General features: G+C 38.8%; 1 protein-coding gene across 7 annotated transcripts in view; it reads left to right on the top strand.

Annotated features, from left to right (window-relative positions):
- The window catches only part of SLC35G2 (solute carrier family 35 member G2), a 37,189-nt gene that overhangs the window by 3,618 nt on the left and 19,173 nt on the right, over nucleotides 1-14,398 (top strand). For 3 of the 7 annotated variants that reach the window (XM_009201657.4, XM_017955861.3, XM_031663741.1), the window contains exon 1: nucleotides 12,389-14,052. The exons of 3 other annotated variants lie outside the window; for them this stretch is intronic. The gene's annotated coding sequence lies outside the window, so the exon portion shown is untranslated. Of the gene's footprint in view, nucleotides 1-12,388; nucleotides 14,053-14,398 lie in introns of those variants that run through there. One more of the 7 variants, XM_009201663.4, reaches the window with a different exon arrangement.

Below are 14,398 nucleotides of genomic sequence, written 5' to 3'. Positions count from 1 at the left end.
CTGTTGTGCTATCAAATACTAGGTCTTATTCATTCTTTCTACTTTTTGTATCCATTAACGATCCCCAGTTTTCCCCACACCCCCAACCCTCTCCCACTACCCTTGCCAGCTCTGGTAACCACCATCCTTCTACTCTTTTTTCTGTTTTTTTTTTTTTTTTTTTTTGAAATTGAGTCTTGCTCTTGTTACCCAGGCTGGAAGCTGGAGTGCAGTGGCATGATCTCGGCTCACTGCAACCTCTGCCTTCTGGGTTCAAGCGATTCTCCTGCCTTAGCCTCCCAAGTAGTTGGGCTTACGGGCACCTGCCACCATACCTGGCTAATTTTTGTATTTTTAGTAGAGATGGGGTTTTACCATGTTGGCCAGACTGGTCTTGAACTCCTGACCTCAGGTGATCCGGCTGCCTCAGCCTCCCAAAGTGCTGGGATTACAGGTGTGAGCCACTGCGCCCAGCCTACTCTCTATCTCCATGAATTCAATTGTTTTGATTTTTAGATCCCACAGATAAGTGAAAACACGTGAAATTTGTCTTTCTGTGCCTGGCTTATTTCACTTAACATGATGACCTTCGGTTCCATCTATGTTGTTGCACATAACAGGATCTCATTCTTTTTTATGCCTAAATAATACTCCATTGTATATAAGTATTTGTTGATGAACACTCAGGTTGCTTCCAAATCTTGGCTATTGTGAACAGTACTGCAACAAACATGGGAATGCAGATAACTCTTCGATATACTGATTTCCTTTCTTTTGGTTATATATCCAGCAGTGGGATTGCTGGATTGTATGGTTGCTCTATTTTTAGTTTTTTGAGGCACCTCCAAACTGTTCTTCATAGTAGTTGTACTAATTAATATTCTCACCAACAATGTGTGAAAGTTCCCTTTCTCCACATCCTTGCCAGCATTTATTATTGCCTGGATTTTGGATAAAAGCCATTTTTACTGGAGTGAGATGATATCTCATTGTAGTTTTGATTTGCATTTCTCTGATGATCAATGATGTTGAGCACCTTTTCATGTTTGCTATTTGTATGTCTTCTTTTGAGAAATGTCTATTCAGATCTTTTGCCACTTAAAAATTGGATTATTAGATTTGTTCTGATAGTTATTTACCATTCCTTATATATTCCGGTTATTAATCCCTTGTCAGATGGGTAGTTTGCAAATATTTTCTCCCATTCTGTGGGTTGTCTTTTCACTTTGTTGACTGTTTCCTTTGCTGTGCAGAAGCTTTTAAACTTGATGTGACCCCATTTATTCATTTTTGCTTTGGTTGGCTGTGCTGGTGGGGCATTACTCAAGAAATTTTTGCCCAGAACAATGTCCTGGAGAGTTTTCCCAAGTTTTCTTGTAGTAGTTTTGTAGTTTGAAGACTTATATTTAAGACATTATTCCGTTTTTATTTGATTTTTCTTTTTCTTTTTTTTTTTTTTTTCCTTTGAGGTGGAGTCTCCCTCTGTCGCCCAGGCTGGAGTGCAGTGAGTGCCATGGCTCAATCTCTGCTCACTGCAACCGCCGCCTTCCAGGTTCAAGTGATTCTCCTTCCTCAGCCTCCTGAGTAGCTGGGATTACAGGCATGTGCCACCACGCCCAGCTAATTTTTTTTTTGTATTTTTAGTAGAGACGGGGTTTCAGCATGTTAGTCAGGCTGGTCTCGAACTCCTGGCCTTGTGATCCACCCACCTCAGCCTCCAAAAGTGCTGGGATTACAGGCTGATTTGGTTTTTCTATGTGGTGAGTGATAGGGGTCTAATTTCATTATTCTGCATATGGTTATTGTTTTCCCAGTATCATTTATTGAAGAGACTGTCCTTTCTCCAGTGTATGTCCCCGGCACCTTTGTGGAAAATGAGTTTACTATAGCTGTATGGATTTGTTTCTGGATTCTCTATTCTGTTTCATGGGTCTATGTATCTGTTTTTATGCCAGTACCATGCAGTTTTGGTTACTATAGCTCTGTAGTATAAGTTGAAGTCAGGTAATGTGATTCTTCCAGTTTTGTTCTTTTTGTTCAGGATAACTTTGGCTATTCTGGGTCTTTTGTGGTTCCATATAAATTTTAAGATTTTTTTTTTCTATTTCTGTGAAGAATGTCATTGCTATTTTAACAGGAATTTCATTGAATCTATAGATTGCTTTGGGTAATATAGACAGTTTAACAATATTGATTCTTCCAGTCCATGAACATGAAATATTTTTCCATTTTTTGGTGTCCTTTTAAATTTCTTTCACAAATGTTTTATACTTTTCTTTGTAGAGATCTTTCACATCTTTGGTTAATTCTTAGGTGTTTAAGTTGATTTGTGGGTATTGTAAATGGGTTACTTTTTTGATTTCCTTTTCAGATTGTTCACTTTTGGCATATAGAAATGCTGCTCACTTTTGTATGTTGATTTTGTATCCTGCAACTTTACTGAATTTGTTTATCTGTAAATAATAGTTTACTGATAAATTCTAAAGTTCTAACAGTTTTTTGGCGGAGTCTTTAGGTTTTTCCAAATATAAGATCACATCATTTGTAAACAAGGATAATTTGTCATCTTTTCCAGTTTAGATGTCCTTTATTTCTTGCTTTATTATTATTATTATTATACTTTATGTTCTAGGGTACATATGCACAACATGCAGGTTTGTTACATAGGTATGCATATGCCAGGTTTGTTTGCTGCGCCCACCAACTCGTCATTCACATTAGGTATTTCTCCTAATGTTATCCCTCCCCCAGCCCCCAACCCCCCACGGACAGGTGTGTGATGTTCCCCCCGCCTCGTGTCCATGTGTTCTCATTGTTCAACTCCTACCTATGAGTGAAAACATGCAGTGTTTGGTTTTCTGTCCTTGTGGTAGTTTGCTTAGAATGATGGTTTCCAGCTTCATCCATGTCCCTGCAAAGGTGGATGTCCTTTATTTCTTTATGTTATCTGATTGCTGTAGCTAGGACTTCCAGTACTGTCTTGAATAACAGTGGTGAAAGTGGCCATCCTTTTTCTAGATCTTACAGGAAAGGCTTTCAGTTTTTCCCCATTCAATACGATACTAGCTGTGGGTCTATCGTATATGACTTTTTTTTTTTTTTTTTTTGAGACAGAGTCTTGCTCTGTTGTTCGGGGTGGAGTGCAGTGGTGCCATCTTGGCTCACAGTAACCTCTGCCTCCCAGGTTCAAGCAATTCTCATGCTTCAGCTTCCCAAGCAGCTGGGACTACAGGCATGCACCACCATGCCAGCTAATTTTTTGTATTTTAGTAGAGACAAGGTTTTGCCGTGTTGGCCAGGCTTGTCTCAAACTCCTGGCCTCAAGTGATCCGCCCCCTCAGTCACCCAAAGTGCTGGGATTACAGACATGAGCCACCATGCCCAGTCACATATGGCTTTCATTATGTTGGGATATGTTCCTTCTATGCCCAGTTTTTTGAGGATTTTTATCATGAAGGGATGATGAATTTTATCAAGTGCTTTTCCAGCATTAATTGAAATGATTATATGGTTTTTGTTCTTCATTCTGTTGATATAATTTATCACATTGATTGATTCACACATGTTGAACCATCCTTGCATCCCTGGGATAAATCCCACTAGGTCATGATGAATGACTGTTTTAATGTATTGTTGAATTTGCTTTACTAGTATTTTGTTGACGATTTTTGCATCAATATTCATTAGAGATATTGGCCTGTAGTTTTCTTTCTTTGATGTGTCTTTGTCTAGTTTTGGTATCAGAGTAATGCTGGCCTCATAGAGTGAGTTCGGAAGTATTCTCTCCTCCTCTATTTTTGGGAACAGTTTGAGCAGGATTAGTATTAATGCTTCCTTAAATGTTTGGTAGAATTCAGCCATCAGGTCCTGGGCTTTGCTTTTCTTTTCTTTTTTCTTTTTTTTTTTTTGAGACGGAGTCTCGCAGTGTCACCCAGCCTGGAGTGCAGTGGCGCAATCTCTGCTCACTTCAAGCTCCACCTCCTGGGTTCACGCCATTCTCCTGCCTCAGTCTCCCAAGTAGTTGGGACTACAGGCACCCGCCACAAGGCCCGGCTAATTTTTTGTATTTTTAGTAGATACGGAGTTTCACCATGTTAGTCAAGATGGTCTCGATCTCCTGACCTTGTGATCCACCCATCTCGGCATTCCAAAGTGGTGGGATTACAAGTGTGAGCCATCGCGAGGTCCTGGGCTTTTCTTTATGGGGAGGAAAAGAACTTTAGGATACAGTAAAGTTGCAGGATACAAAATCAACATACAAAAATCAGTAGCATTTTATTGCAACTTTGATCTTGTTACTTGTTATTGGTCTGTCTAGGTTTCAAATTTCTTCATGGTTCAATCTTGGTAGGTTATATATGTCTAGGAATTTATCCATTTCCTCTAGATTTTCCAATTTATTGGCATATAGTTGCTCATAGTAGCCACAAATGATCCTTTGAATTTCTGTGGCATCAGTTGTAATGTCTCCTTTTTCATCTCTAATTTTATTTTATTTTTTAGAGATATGGTTTGTCACCCAGGCTGGAGTGCAGTGGTGCAATCTTGGCTCACTGCAACCTCTGCCTCCCCTGGCTCAAACAATCCTCCCACCTCAGCCTCCCAAGTAGCTGGGACCACAGGCATGCACCACCACACCTGGCTAATTTTTTATATTTTTGGTAGAGATGGGGTTTCACCATGTTGCCCAGGCTGGTCTCAAACTCCTGAGCTCAAGTGCCTACCTCACCCTCCCAAAGTGCTAGGATTATAGGCATGAGCCACCTTGTCCAGCTGCCTCTGATTTTATTTATTTGGGTCTTCTCTCTTTTTCTTAGTCTGACTAAAGGTTTGTCAATTATGTGTATCTTTTAAAAAAACCAACTGTTTGTTTCAGTGACCTTTTGTATTGTTTTCCTCATTTCAATTTCATTTATTTCTGCTCTAATCTTTATTATTTATTTTCTTCTACTAAGTTTTTTCTTTTAAACAGAGTCTTGCCCTGTCATGCAGGCCAAAGCGCAGGTGCATGATTATAGCTCACCATAGCCTTAACCTCCTGGTGCCCAAGTGATCCTCCTACTTCAGATTCCCGAGTAGCTGGGACTACAGGTGTGCACCACCACGCCCAGCTAATTTTTGTATTTTTTATAAGGATGGGGTTTTGCAATGTTGCCCAGGCTGGTCTCAAATTCCTAGGCTCAAGCAATCTGCCAGCCTCAGCCTCTCAAATTGCTGGCCTCTTCTACTAACTTTGGGTTTGGTTTGCTCTTGCTTTTCTAATTCTTTAAGATGTGTTATTAGGTTACGTATTTGAAGTTTTTCCTCTTTTTTTGATGTAGGCACTTATAGCCATAAGTTTCCATCTTAGTACTGCTCTCACTGTATCTCATAGCTTTTGGTATGTTGTGTTTCCATTACCATTTGTTTCACGAAATGTCTCAATTTCCTTAATTTCTTCATTGACCTCTTGGTCATTCAGGAGCATATTGCTTAATTTCCGCGTTTAATTTCCATTGCTTAATTTCCAATTTTTTTTTTTTTGAGACAGGGTCTTGCTCTGTCTCCCAGTCTGGAGTGCAGTGGCAAGATCTCGGCTCACTGCAACCTCCACCTCCTGGGTTCAAGCGATTCTCCTGCCTCAGCCTCCCGAGTAGCTGGGATTACAGGTGTGCACCACCATGCCCAGCTAATTTTTACATTTTCAGTAGAGACGGGGTTTTGCTATGTTTGCCAGGCTGATCTCGAACTCCTGACCTCAGGTGATCTGCCCACCTCAGCCTCCCAAAGGGTTGGGATTACAGGCGTGAGCCACTGCACCTGGCCTTTTTAATGTTTTAAGACTTGTTTTGTGACCTAACATGTATTCTATTCTTGAGAATGATCCATGTGATGAGGAGAATATGTATTCTACAGCAGTAGGATGAAATGTTCTGTAAATATCTATTAGGTCCATTTGTTCTATATTGCAGATTAAGTTCAATGTTTCTATGTTTATTTTCTGTCTGGATGATCTGTCCAGTGCTGAAAGTGGGGTGTTGAAGTCTCCAGTTATTATTGTATTGAGGTATCTCTCTTTCGCTCTAATGTTTAATTTATATATCTGGGTGCTTCAACACTGGGTACATATTTATTTATAGTTGTTATAGCCTCTTGAAGAATTGACCCTTGTATTATTATACAATGACCTTCTTTGTCTCTTCTTACAGTTTTTGTCTTGAAATCTATCTTGTCTGATATTAGTATAGCTACTCTTGTCCTTTTTTGGTTTTCATTGGCATGGAATATCTTTTTCCATCCCTTTATTTTCGGTCTATGTGTATCTTTATAGGTGAAGTGTGTTTCTTGTAGGAAATAGATTCACTGGGTCTGGCTTTTTAATCCATTCAGCCAGTCTATGTCTTTTGATTGGAGAATTTAGTCTGTTTATATTCAATGTTATCAATAAGTAAGGACTTCTGCCATTTTGTTATTTGTTTTCTGGTTGTTTTGTGGTCTTCTCTTCCTTTTTACCTTCCTTCTTGTCTTTTAGTGAAGGTGATTTTCTCTTGTGGCATGATTTAATTTCTTGCTTTGTGTGTATCTGTTGTATGTTTTTGACTTGAGGTTACCATGAGGCTTGCAAATACTGTCTTTTAACTCATTATTTTAAACTGATGACAACAAAGATTGCATAAACATGCAAAAAGAAAACTAATAAAAACTCTACACTTTATCCTTCTGCTTTTTAACTTTTTGTTGTTTCTCTTTACTTCTGTTGTACTATGTCTTGAAGTTATTTTTGATTGGTTTATCATTTAATCTTTCTATATAAGAGGAGTTTACATACCACAATTATAGTGTTATAATGTTCTATGTTTTTCTGTGTGCTTACTATTACTAGTGAGTTTTGTACCTTTAGATGACTTTTTTTTTTAGATGGAGTCTCGCTCTGTCACCAGGCTGGAGTGCAGTGGTGCCATCTCGGCTAACTGCAACCTCTGCCTCCCGGGTTCAGGCGATTCTCCTGCCTCAGCCTCCTGAGTAGCTGGGACTATAGGCGGCCACCACTATGCCCGGCTAATTTTTGTATTTTTAGTAGAGACGAGGTTTCACTATATTGGCCAGGCTGGTCTTGAACTCCTGACCTTGTGATCCGCCCGCCTCAATCTCCCAAAGTGCTGGTGTGAGCCACTGCGCCCAGCCTCCTTTAGATTATTTTTTATTGCTGATTAATGTTCTTTTCTTTCAGATCGAAGAGCTCCCTCTAGCATTTCTTGTAGAAAAGGTCTGGTGTTGATGAAATCCCTCAACTTTTATTTGTCTAGGAAACTATTTCTCCTTCATGCTTGAAGGATATTTTCACCAGCTATACTACTCTAGGGTAAATTTTTTTTCCCCCTTGGCACTTTAAGTATGTCATGCCACTATCTCCTGACCTGTAAGGTTTCCACTGAAAAGTCTACTGGCACACATATGGGAGCTTCATTATATGCTGTTTCTCTTCTCTTGCTGCTTTTAGGATCCTTTCTTTATCCTTGATCTTTGGGAGTTTGATTATTAAGTGCCTTGAGGTAGTCTTCTTTGGGTTAAACCTGCTTGGTGTTCTATAGCCTTCTTGTACTTGAATATTGATCTCTTTCTCTAGGTTTGGGAAGTTCTCATATTATTTCTTTGAATAAACTTTCTACCTCTATCTCTTTCTCCATCTCCTCTTTAAGGCCAATAACTCTGAGATTTGCCCTTTTGAGGCTGTTTTCTAGATTTGTAGACATACAGTCTTTTTTTTCTTTTTCTTTTTTTTTTTTGACGGAGTCTCGCTCTGTCGCCAGGCTGGGGTGCAGTGGCCCGATCTCAGCTCACTGTAACCTCTGCCTCCCGGGTTCAAGCGATTCTCCTACCTCAGCCTGCTAAGTAGCTGGGATTACAGGCACGCACCACCACGTCCAACTTTTTGTATTTTTTTTTTTTTGAGACAGAATCTTGCTCTGTCGCCCAGGCTGAAGTGCAGTGGCACAATCTCGGCTCACTGCAAGCTCCGCCTCCCGGGTTCACACCATTCTCCTGCCTCGGTCTCCCGAGTAGCTGGGACTATAGGCACCCGCCACCACGCCCAGCTAATGTTTTTGTATTTTTAGTAGAGATGGGGTTTCACTGTGTTAGCCAGGATGGTCTCGATTTCCTGACCTCGTGATCCGCCCGCCTCGGCCTCCCAAAGTGCTGGGATTACAGGCGTGAGCCACCGTGCCTGGCCTACTTTTTGTATTTTTAGTAGAGACTGGGTTTCACCACACTGGCCAGGATGGTCTCGGTCTCCTGACCTGCTGATCCGCCCACCTCAACCTCCCAAAGTGCTGGGATTACAGGCATGAGCCACCGTACCCAGCCCACATCATTTCTTTTTATTCTTTTTTCTTTTCGCTCTTCTGACAGTGTATGTTCAAATAGCCTGTCTTTAATCTCAGTAATTTTTTCTTCTACTTTAAGAGTTCTGCTGTTAAGAGACTCTCATGCATTCTTCAGTATGTCAATTGCATTTTTCAGCTTAACACTATTTTATAGTTATAACCATATATGAACTCAATCCACATGCCTGCTATCTTTACTAAAGTGTGTTTAATCATTTTCTAACTGTATAAAATCACTTGCTTTGTATCTCTCTTTTATTTAAGACCCCAAAGTATCAGCAACTTTACTGAACTCTTTTACGTTAGGAACTCAATGAAGGAAAGAAGAAATATTAGGTGATCTCATTTCCCATTTATTTTGCCTCTGGTTTCTGTGTAACTCTGGCTGGCTGCTGTTGTAAATGTGAGTGAAGACCCTGAAAAATGAATGAGGCTGCTGAAGAGGATGGTGGACAACAGCCAGATACTCACATTGCTTATTGGATTCCCTCACTTCAGAGTTAGGAGATACAAGACAGAGTTAGGTTGCACAATTGTGACAACCAAAGCTCTGCACTACAACTAATTAGATCCAGAATTAGAGGTGCTTGGTTAAGAAGGTGACTTTCTCCAAAGCATGTCAGCTAAGCCAGAGGACTCATTCATTCTCCCAGCATTTGTTGAGTCTTACACTGAGCTAGGAGTTGGAGATACTAAGAAGAAAGATAAAGACATACATAATGCCTTTTCTTGGAGTGGTAACACTTTATCAGGGGATACTGGTATATAGGCACCTCATAATGATACAGTATGTCAAGGATGAATGTAGAGCCCTGTAGAAAGTGTTCTAGAATCCAGAGAATGAACAGATTGTTCAGTGAGGGGTTTTACAGGTAGGTCACCAGGAAAGTTTTAGACACGTGGGTGGGAATTTGCCAGAGATTGCTTTGTTGGGCATTAAGTAGCTGATAATCTTAAGTTGTAAACGAATGGCCTGGAAGGTGACAGCCTGGGTTTGAAGCCTGACTGCACTATTTAGCACCTTGGTAAGCTTGGGCAAGTCACCAAACCTTCATTTAAGTTTTTTTAAAAAAGGAGTAATATTAGTACCTACCTTGTTGAACTTGTGGGTTTAAGTGAGATAATACATGTAAAGTGCTTGAGTCTAGTCTTTTTTTTTTTTGCCTATTTAAAGAATTGCATGTAAATCACTCTGCACAAATAATTATTATTCCTGTTGTCAGAGCTCTCAAGGGTTAAAAAACTGTATAAACTCTTTGTGTCTTCTGCATTTGTGTGATCATTCTTCTAATCTAGAAGTTTTTCTTTTAGTGTAGTTTAAATCTCAAACTGCTCCTTTTTACCAATTCTCATGCTATCCCAAAACAAATTAGTTCTAGGCTGAAATTGTCATTACTTTTGCTTTGTTCTCCCATATTCTTATGTTAAAGCAAATCTATAGTTAATTGTATAATTTCCTTCCTTTAATGTGCATAGTACTTGTTGTGTCTGTTTTGTGGCATTTATTACCATACATCTTTTCTCACCCATTAACATGTATGTTCCTTAAGAGAAAGCTTATGTCTTATTGGTCTTGTCTCTTATAATATCTTAGCATGGTGCCTTCCACATCACAGGCACTCATAAATACTGACTGAATGAAGGAATAATCATGAATGCATGAGATTGCAAGATAGCTGATGTGATCTCAGACTGCCTTCATAGAAACAAAATCCCCCTGAACAGGACAAAGTATAGAAACTGAGGAGAGTAGTTAAGATAGTGAGAGGACTGAAAGCCATGATTATACATGGAATAATTGAAAACTCGGGGGATATTCAGTTTGGAGAAGAGGAAACTTACAGTGGGAGAACTTAGTTGAGGAGGGTAGGGAATAGTAGTTTTTGTTATCGAAATGTTATGTGGAAGAGGGAATCAATTTGTGACCTCAGAAGACATGTATAGTAGCAGCCTCTGGAAATTACATGGAGAAAGATTTTGACTCATTGTTAAAAAGTAACTTTCTAACAATCAGGAATGACTTCCAATTGGCTGTTCTCAGAAGGAGTGTTTCCTGTCATTGTAGGTGGTCAATCAGAAACTACTATTTGATGGGGATGCTATAGAGCAGTGATCCCCAACCTTTTTGACACCAGGGACTGGTTTCATGGAAGATAGTTTTTCCATGGAAGGAGTCAGCGGGGTGAGGGGTGTGCTCACTAATGGTTTCAGAATGAAATGGTTCCACCTTAGATCATCAGCCATTAGTCTCATAAGGAACATGCAACCTAGATCCTTCACATGCACAGTTCACAATAGGGTTTGTGCTCCTATGAGAATATAATGCCACTGCTGATCTGACAGGTGGTGGAGCTCAGGCAGTAATGCTCACTTGCTCTCCACTCACCTCCTGTTGTGTGGCCTAGTTCCTAACAGGCCACGGACCAGTACTAGTTCATGCCCTGAGGGTTGGGACCCCTGCTGTAGAGAGAGGATACAGTTACTCTCAAAGGAATTGGAGTAGATGATCCCCAAAGTCTTTTAAACTCTCATGGTCTTTAATTCTATGTATTGTAATATATATTAACATACATATTTAATAAAGGTTAATAATATACAATGCTATTGTATTGTATATGGTGTTGTATAGTAACCGTATACAATAGCATTGTATATTATTTACCTTTATTAAATATGTTAATATATGTATATATTTATGTATTGCATATTCTCATTATCACCATATTGCCTAAATTAATGAAAGGTGAAAATGGATTTTTAAAAATTTGATCTTGGATTATTTAAAAAATATTACTAACATGTCTTTTGCTTGGGGACACTAGTATATAAAACATTATATGAACAGTGTTTAAATTGCAATAAACAAATTGACATTGTTGTTAGCATGTCAAATGCAAGTAAATACTATTTTAATTTCTTTGTTAAATCTAAAAGGAGAAAAGTGAGCCAGAGTGAACTCATCCCAATTCAGATGAATTGTGTGTTTATTGTTTATTTATTTTTGAGATGGAATTTCACTCTTGTGACTGAGGCTGCAGTGCGATGGCGTGATCTCTGCTCACTGCAACCTTGGCCTCCTGGATTCAAGCGATTCTCATGCCTCAGCCTCCTGAGTAGCTGGGATTACAGGCACCTGCCACCACACCCAGCTGATTTTTGTATTTTTAGTAGAGACAGGGTTTCACCATGTTGGCCAGGCTGGTCTTGAACTCCTGACCTCAGGTGATCAGACTGCCTTGGCCTCCCAAAGTTCTGGGATTACAGGTATGAGCCACTGCGCCTGGACAAATTGTGTGTTTAAAATTCAGGACTTCACCACCACCACCACCACCATTGTCTATCACCATCATTGCTAACATATATCTAGCATTTATTATGTGTCTAGCTCTGTTATAAACATACCACAAATATTAATTCATGTATTTTTACCCAAAATCCAAAGAATTAAATACTGTTATTGCCATTTTCTTAACTTTTTATTTTGAAATAATTTCAAACGTACGTAAAAGTTGCAAATATAGTACAACAAACTCCTGAGTAAAAGATAACTCTTTTATTATTCTTCACTCAAGTTCTCCAATTGTAAACATTTTACATTTGTTTTGCCATTCATTCTCTTTTTCTGAACCAATTGAAGTAAGTTGCAGAGGTGATTTCAATTATCCTTAACTACTTAAGTGTTTTCCTTTAAGACAAGGACCCTCTCCTGCATAACCACAGTATTATCACCAAAATCAGAAATTTAACGTTGATATAATTCCTCTAATCCACAGACCACATTCAAAATTTGTCATTTGGTCTAACAGTTTCCTCTTTGAAAAAATATTTCTTACTTTTGGTCTAGAATCAAAGTCAGGATTATGAATTGCATTTAGTTGTTATGTCTCTTTAATCTTTAATTTGTGACATTTCCTCAATCCTTCCTTGTTTTTAGTGACCTTGACATTTTTGAGTTCAGGCCTTTCCCTCCCTCCCTCCCTCCCTTCCTTCTTTTTCTTTTCTTTCTTTTCTTTCTTTCTTTTTTTTTGTAGAGTTCCTCATTTTAGGTTTGTCTGATGTTTCTTCATGATTAGATTCAGGTAATACATTTTTTGGCAGGAATGTGATAGAAGTGAAATTGTATTCTTCCAAGTGTATCATATTAAAAGGCACGTAATATTGACTTGTCTTTTTGCTGGTGATGTTAACTTTGATGGCTTAAGGTCATAATTTCTCCACTGTTAAGTTATTCTCTTTCCCTTTGAATTAATAAGTATTTCGTAGGAGGACACTTTGAGGCTATGTAAACATCCGGTTTCTTAAACTTTCACTTGCTTATTTTATGATTCTTGCATAAATTGTTACTAGGATGATTGCCAAATTATAGTTTTTCCAATTAAAACATTTGTTTTCCATTTACTAGTTGGGATTATATTGTATAGAAGTTTTTTCCTCTCCCTTCTTATTTGCTTATTTCCATCAGCATGGACTTGTGGATTTCTATTTTACCCAATAGATTATAAGCCATTACTATCACCATTGGTTTTAATGCTGAAAATGCTCCAGTTCCAGCCATTGGGATACCCTTCAAGCCAGTTCCTGTGTCCTTTTGACATCTCTATGTCATTCTGAGAGTACTTTCTTTGGGGTGCAAGACATTTCAGGCTCTTCTGGTATTTTTTCTGCCACAATCATTGCAGTTATTTCATCAGCTGTTTCTCCACTGAGCTCTGGTTCTTTTTACTTGAGAATGCATTTTTAGAACCAAGATCTGGATGCTAGGTGTGGTCATTGCTACTGGAGTGTTACTGTTTTTAGGTCATTTTAGCAGACAGAGCTAGGGAATTCACACACACACACACACACACACACATACACACACACACACACCCCTATATCTATTTATATATCTTTCTATTTATATTAAAACTCATGAATTTACTCCAATATCTCTAGCTCTACTCCAACACTACAGGGTTCATTCTAGTCTTCACCCTTATTGTATTTGTAACTTCCTTCTCTCTTGGTAAAAAAAATCTGACTTCCATTATCCTCGATATATTTAACTATTTACTGATTCTTCTTTTATGTAACCAATCTCCTGACCTCACAGGCCAACTCCTTAATTGTTCCTCAGACTCAGGCCTGCTTATCCCACCAGTCTCTTCCCAACATAAATCAAACAACTAGAAAATTGTGGAGCAGAAATTTAAACCTCAGTGCTGTAATTACTTGATAGAGAGCCCTTTATTAGGTCTTCAACACCAATGGAGTTGATTTGTGAAACAGCTTCTATGAAAATGCTCATGGAAAAAAAGGCCCTTGGGCTAATGAGATGAAGATTTATCCAGGCAGAGTGTCAGCCCCAGAGATGTGCCTTCCATAAGAAGCTTGGGAGCATCAAGCCAAATGCTACTACCTGCCAAGAACCACAGCAAGGGGATTCTCCAAAATTGGTGAGGTTCAGGGACCAGATAGCCAGCACCACCAGTGCCATAAATATCCCACTGTGTTTTATCATATCAAGAGTACATTTCATTAAGACGCAAATATATTACTTAGTTATATTTCTATAGAGGGAAATATTGCTTTTATTACAGATTCTTAGATTGAAATTCTAGGAGATGGATGATGGTGTCTCCTGTTTTAGTGCTGACTTCATTTCCTGGTCCAGAAGATCAGAAATCTGTTCATGTTTTAGAGAACAGCATGAGGTCCATCTGTTCAGGTCAGATTTTTCCACATTAACATAAAGATTTATGGGGTGGTAACTTATGTAAGAAAAGCCAAAGGTAATTATATTCTTTGCTGCCATTTGGAACCTACATTATGTTTTTGGTTAGTAATGAAAATATACTAGTATATATCTACACACACACACACACACACACACACAGAGAATTATTTCAAACACTATGATAAAGTCATCCTCTTCAGTTTATATAATATTTCACCTCTGTTTTGGTTTAGGCACTAGACACCATTCATTCAAATTTTCTCTGTAATATGGTCTGTTTATATACAGTTTTCCTTCCAACAGAAGGCACAGAAATAAAAGAGCTACAATTGGCTTC

Source organism: Papio anubis, chromosome 2 (genome assembly GCF_008728515.1).
Source record: "Papio anubis isolate 15944 chromosome 2, Panubis1.0, whole genome shotgun sequence".
Lineage (NCBI taxonomy): Eukaryota > Metazoa > Chordata > Mammalia > Primates > Cercopithecidae > Papio > Papio anubis.
This window is presented reverse-complemented; position numbering and strand designations above follow the sequence as displayed.